Genomic DNA, 6633 nt, shown 5'->3' with positions numbered 1-6633 from the left:
GGCATGTCTGACTTTTACAGATAATTAAATGGGGCAAATAAGGAAATTCACTTATTCAAGGTAAGAGATTAAAAGTTTACAGATCTTCAAGAGAGACTTTGCATGGATATTGCTTGGATTTCAGGCTCTTTTTTTAAGATGCTTCCTTTATAGTTAATTTTTAAAGGGTCAAAATTATAAAACAGTATTGAATTTGTTCAATCTAGTTGGAAGAATGACAGGCACAGAAAGGCCTTCCAAGGCATAAGAACATTTGAACTGACTTTATAGTAAAAAGGAAAGAGAAGAAAATGAGGGTCCATTTGCTCATACTCCCTTGGGAGGCTTCCAGATGAAAGGAGTTGTTGAAATTCACTCTTGCCAGTGACAAAGCCAAAGACTAGGAGGAAGGTTTTCCCCCTTCTTTTCCCTTCCCCACTCCTCCTCCTCTTCCCTCTCCCACCCCTCCCCCTCATTTAAAAAGTATTCATTTTGAGATCTTGCTATGCAGCACCCAAGACTTCTTTGAACTCAAGATCCCTTTGTGGTCATCTTCTGAATTCTGGAATCACAGGTGTGTGCCACCTGATCTGTTTGTCCTCCCTCTTCTTTTCTAGGCTTCCTTGTATATTCGACACAATTAGACTTTATTAGCATCATCTACTGATACAACGTACATGGGGCATTTGACTGAGGTGTGTTTCTAGCCTTTACAGAAACATTTTGTGGTGCTAACCCTGTGTCTGTGAAATGAGTTGGATGTTATCTTTCATCAGGCCCCATTAAGACAAGCCCTCTTTTCATTCTCCTAGCAGCCCAAATTGAGAATATACTCCAGGAAGTTTTATGGAGGATGTTTTTTGCCTCAGCATTGTTTTTCTGTCTCTTTACTATGAATTCTTTTATCTGTTTTGGTCTCTGTCCCATTGCTTCTTACTAAGGATCTTCATCCCAGCTTCAGCTTCCTTAGAACAAACAATTCACTTGGTCAGTCTGTCTTTCCTAGCAATCATCTTTTGTATTATTATTATTATTTTGAAATAATATGATCTACAGTGCTTAGGCACTATGTATTTGTTTCTGCTTTCTTCAAGCAGACTTGGACACTGGGCTGAACTTACACTAATATCTAGGGTTGTAGCAGTTTGAGAGATGTGAAATTAGTAATCTTAATTTTTTATTTCTGAGCAAAGTAATAATCTGGCTACATGGTAGATATTCAACTATATTTGTGGAGTGAATAGTAAAGATACTTCATATTGATACCTCCATCTTCATCTTTTTATCAAATATTCAGACTATATTAAAATTTTGCTATAAAATGGTTCATAATTTAACTGATCACATTCAGATGCACACTGTTAGCCTTTACTGTCTTTTGGATACCTCCACTAAAATTCAATTTGGAAATTATTTCCTAATGTAAAGTTATTAAAGAGTGAGGCCTTTAGGAAACAATTCCTGAACTAGTTAATTCATTAATAAGTGAGTCAATAGGTCTGGTATAAATGCTAGTTTGGTCCTCTCATTTGTGTGTTCCCTCATAATTCCTTGCATGTCCTTAAGACTCTGCAGAAAAGGCAAGAAGTTTTTCACTAGACATCGTTCATTGACCTCCAGAATTTTTAAAAATAACTCTCCTTTCCCCCTCTCTGTTGTGTATGTTTGTACATGTGTACATGTGTGTGAATGTGCTTGTGGAGGCTTGAAGTTGAAAAATAAAATTGTTTTTTCCTCTTCCCCACCCTGTCTTGTCCTTCCCTCTACTCTCACCTTCTCTCTCCTTTCCCCTCCTTCCCTCTTATTCCCTCACCTTTCTCATTTCCCTTTCCCTTTCATTCTTTGTAGAAAGGTAAACATTATTGGATATAAAGTACATGAAAGCAGCAGCTGAGGGCAATAACAGAAAGAACTTCCTTTTCAAAATAATGGACTGTGGCAGCTTTCTTTAGGGACTCATCCTCCTTTTGGCCAGGTTTTGGAGCCTGCAATTCTCACCATACCGATGGCCACAGGCACAGTTTGTCAATAACTGGCTCTGGGCATGGGAATCTGACCAGGATTGCATTGTGGAAATGCCCTGATAGGGATTTTTCTAGTTTGGTACAGCAAGAATTTCAATCCTGTGAAGCTAGTGGAGGTTTCTTCTTTAGTGGTGTGAGAGCCAAGGTTACATTTTAAATGTTAAGTACTAAGCCTAAGGGACCCATGAAACAAAAATGCCTCTGATCTGCTGGGGGCTATTGTTTATGAGAGATAAGAAGTTACAGGTTTTTCACTCCCCTAACCATGTTAGTTTGACCTATCTGCACTGATGTGTTTGGTCACATGTGGGTGGGAGGTACATGGGCAGGAAATAGTCAGGATGTATGCTTGTCCCTTATTGGACCTGATGGGAAATACAAATTCTGGATTTGACATTCTTAAGCCTTTCTAAAATATAACTCGGCATTTTCAGGCAATCTTGGTATGGACCTGGCCATAGCTCATCCACCTGGTCAGTACTTAATTAAAGTTTTAAATTTTACTTTAAACTGTGGTGTTGGTCTTATTCTCTACTAGTGGGATTAACAGATGGGAAGGCACCTAGCAGAAGTTGTTTTAGCCATGTAAGCAGGTTTTAAGTAGGCTCTCGTCTCAACTCAGACCCCTATTGAATATTTTTGTGACTGAATCTGTTCAATTTTTGGAGGAACAAAATTGATTATTTATAGAAGGAGGTAGGGCCAAAAAATGTAGAGCAAAGAAAAAAAAAGGGGGGGGGATACCACAATAGAGGGAGCCATAGGTTTGAAGAGAAAACTGACTTCAGAGAAATGTCCAGAGACCGACAAGGATGACCCCCAACTAACAATCTGAGCAACAGTGGAAAGACTACCTTAAATGCCCTTCCCTGATAATGAGATTGATGACTAACTTATATGCCATCATAGAACCCTCATCTAGTAGCTGATGGAAACAGAAGCAGACACCCACAGCCAAACACTGGGCTGAACTCCTGGAATCCAGTTGCAGAGAGGGAGGAGGGATAAGAAAAGGGGTCAAGACCAGGCTACAGAATCTCACAGAGACAGCTGATCTGAACAAGGGGAAGCTCATGGACCCCCAGACTGATAACTGGGAAACCAGTATTGGACTGACTCAGACCTCCTGAACTTGGGTCTGGTTAGAAGGCCTGGGCAGTCTAAGGGACCTCTGACAGATCTTTTATAGTACAGGGTTGTTTTGGCTGTCCTGGTTTTTTTGTTTTTCCATATAAAGTTGAATATTACCCTTTCAAGGTCAGTGAAGAATTGTGTTGGGATTTTGATGCAGATTGAATTGAATTTATAGATTGCTTTTGGCAAGATGGCCATTTTTTCATTATGTTTATCCTACCCATCCAAGAGCATGAGAGATCTTTTCATTATCTGGTATCTTCTTTAATTTTTTCTTTAAAGACACTAAGTTCTTGCTATAAAGGGTCCTTCACTTATTTGGTAAGCATTATCATGTAGTGGGATATTCACTTTATCTCCTTCTGTGGCACTGACCACGCCCATTGGGTGGTGGAGCCATGGGCGGAAGTGACCAGTGACCGGTGGAAGGAGGTCTGAGGAGGAGCCAGGGAACACACTCTTGCTGGTGAGTCTTGGAGAGGAGAGCATCCCGTGGAGCCTGCTGGTGTTAATCTGTCTAGGTTGTAAGTTATTTCTCCCTGAATAAACATCTATTCAGCCTATTTGTTTATCCTGATCCTTATTTAATTGCAATATTATCCCAAGATACTTTATGTTGTTTGTGGCTATTGTAAAGTGTGATGTTTCTCTGATTTCTTTCTCAGCCCCTTTATTGTCTCTATATAGTAGGGCTACTGACTTTTTGAGTTTATATTGTATCCTGCTAATTTGCTTAAGGTGTTATCCCTAATCTCTCTCCAAGACCTTTATCATGAAAGAGTGTTGGATATTTTCCAAGGCTTTTTCAGCTCTAGTGAGATGATTTTTCTTTTTCAGTTTGTTTATATGGTGGATCACATTGATAGATTTTCATATGTTGAACATGATAGTCTACTTGGTCATGGTGGATTATTTCTCTGATGTGTTCTTGGATTTGATTTGCCAGTATTTTATTGAGTTTTTTTTTTTTTTTTGCATCAATGTTCATGAGGGATATTGGTCTGTAGTTGCCTTTCTTAGTTGTATCTTTGTGTGGCTTGGGTTCCAAGGTAATTGTAGCTTTGTAAGTAAAGTTTGGCAATGACCCTTATACTTCTGTTGTGTGGAACAATTTGAAGAGTATTGGTATTTGCCCAAACTCACCCCATAAGAGTAGACTCCAGGAATTAATCAATTTGAGTGCTGAAATCAAAGTAGTAGAAACTAGGAACACAATACAAAGAAGCAATGTAACAAAGAGTTTGTTTTTCAATAAAATCAACAAGATAGACAAACCTTTATCCAAAACTAACCAAAAAGCAGATAAAGAACATGCAAATCAACAAAATCAGAAATGAACAGGAGGACAGAGGATTTTCACGTCATACTTTGAAAACCTGTACTCCACAAAATTTGAAAATTCAAAGGAAATGAATGAATTTCTGGATAGCTATCACTTACCAAAATTAAATCAAGAACAGATAAGACATTTAAATAGACCTATAACCCCTAATTAAATAGAAACAGTCATCAAAAGTCTCCCAACCAAAAACTAAAAAAAATAAAAAATAAAGTCCATGGCCAGATGGCTTTAGTAAAGATTTCTACCAGAAGTTCAAAGAAGAGCTAATACCCAAACTCCTCAGCTCTTTTGCAGATAGCACTTAATTGAGTGTTGTTAGATATCCAACCAAGTCCTAACTTCATGTCCCGTGGCAGAGACTTGTAAGAAGAGGCAGTCAACAGCACAGGGAGTTCTTGGGTTACCTGCTTCAGCTCTAAAGAGAGAGTTAACCACAGCAATGGAGAAAATGGCTGTGCACAGACTCAGGAACCTTCAGGGAAGCCACATATAGTTATCACAAAGAAAATCAAGATATTTAGAAAGAAAAAAGAATTAAGAATGGAGAAATAAAACAGGTTTGGCTCACAAATACCTTTGTCTTCCCCAGGGAAAAACACACTAATTAGATATACAATACCATACAAGTAATTTTATACAGATTGAGCAAGTCATATTTATGTATTTAGGATTGTGTGTTTATGTATGTATGTATGTATGTATTTATTGTGTATGTTTATATGTGTGTGTGCATGCATGTATGTATGTATGTAAGAATCTATATAATAACAGTGAAAAAAAGAAGCCCTGAATTTAAAACAACAAGGAGAGATATATGGGATCCATAGGGAAAATTATAACTTTTTTTTACTTTTATTAACATATGGCTCTTTTTGTATTGTTATTTTTTAATTTTTGAAATTCCAACCCCAGCTTCCCTTCCCTCCTCTCCTTTCACTCTCTCACTTCCCCATCTCCCATCTACTTCTAGGAGAGGGTAAGGCCTCTCCTAGAAAGTCTATAAAGTCTGTTCTATCATCTCATTGCAGCAGGACCAGGGCACCCCTCCACCCCCACACACTGTGTCTAGGCTGAGCAAGCTATCTCTCCATATAGAATGGGCTTCAATAAATCTGTGTATTAGTGTTATATCTTGGACTCACTGCTGGTGGCCTCATATATTGTCCCAATCACACCATTGTCACCTATATTAAGGGAGTTTGGTTTGGTCTTAATCAGATTCCTCATTTGTCAGACCTGAGTCAGTGATCTCTCACTAGCTTGGGTCAGCTAATTCTGTGGGTTTTTTCATCATGGTCTTGACTCCTTTGTTCATATTATCGCTCCTCCATCAATTCTATTGTACTTCAGGAGCTTGGCCCATTGGTTAGTTGTGGAGTCCTACATCTATGTCCATCTGTTTCTGGAAGAGGGTTCAAGCTTCTCTGGGGCTGTGGATTATAGGCTGGGTATCTTTTGCTTTATGTCTAGTATCCACTTATGAGTCAATAAATAATATATTTGTCTTTCTGTTTTTTTGTTACCTCACTCAGGATGTGTTTTTCTAGTTCTGTTCATTTGCCTGAGAAGTTTAGGATGTCATTGTTTCTTACCTCTGAGTCATACTGCATTGTGTAAATATGCAACATTTCCTTTATCCACTCCTCAGTTGAGGGGCATCTAGGTTGTTTCCAAGATATGACTATTATGAATAATGTTGTTATGAACATAGCTGAACAAATGCCCTTGTGGTATGAATGTGCATCCTTTGGGTATATGCCCAACACTGGTATTGCAGGGACTTGAGGTAGGTTGATCACTAATTTTCTGAGAAGTAGCCATGCTGATTTCCACAGCAGCTGCACAAGTTTGTACTCCCACCAGCAGTGGAGGAATATTCCCCTTTCTCCACATCCTCTCCATCATAAAGCTATCATTGGTGTTTCTAATTTTAGCCATTCTGACAGGAATAAGATGGTATCTCAGAATAGTATTGATTTGCATTTCCCTGATGGCTAAGGATGTTGAGCACTTTCTTGAGTGTCTTTCAGGCATTTTGGATTCCTCTATTGAGAATTCTCTATTCAGTTCTGTTCCCTACTTTTTAGTAGGGTTACTTGGTGTTTTGGTGACTAGTTTCTTGAGTTATTTGTATATTTTGGTCAGATATGGGGT

This window comes from Phodopus roborovskii, unplaced genomic scaffold, assembly GCF_943737965.1.
Source record: "Phodopus roborovskii unplaced genomic scaffold, PHOROB, whole genome shotgun sequence".
Taxonomy (NCBI): domain Eukaryota; kingdom Metazoa; phylum Chordata; class Mammalia; order Rodentia; family Cricetidae; genus Phodopus; species Phodopus roborovskii.
Note: the sequence above shows the minus strand (reverse complement) of the source record.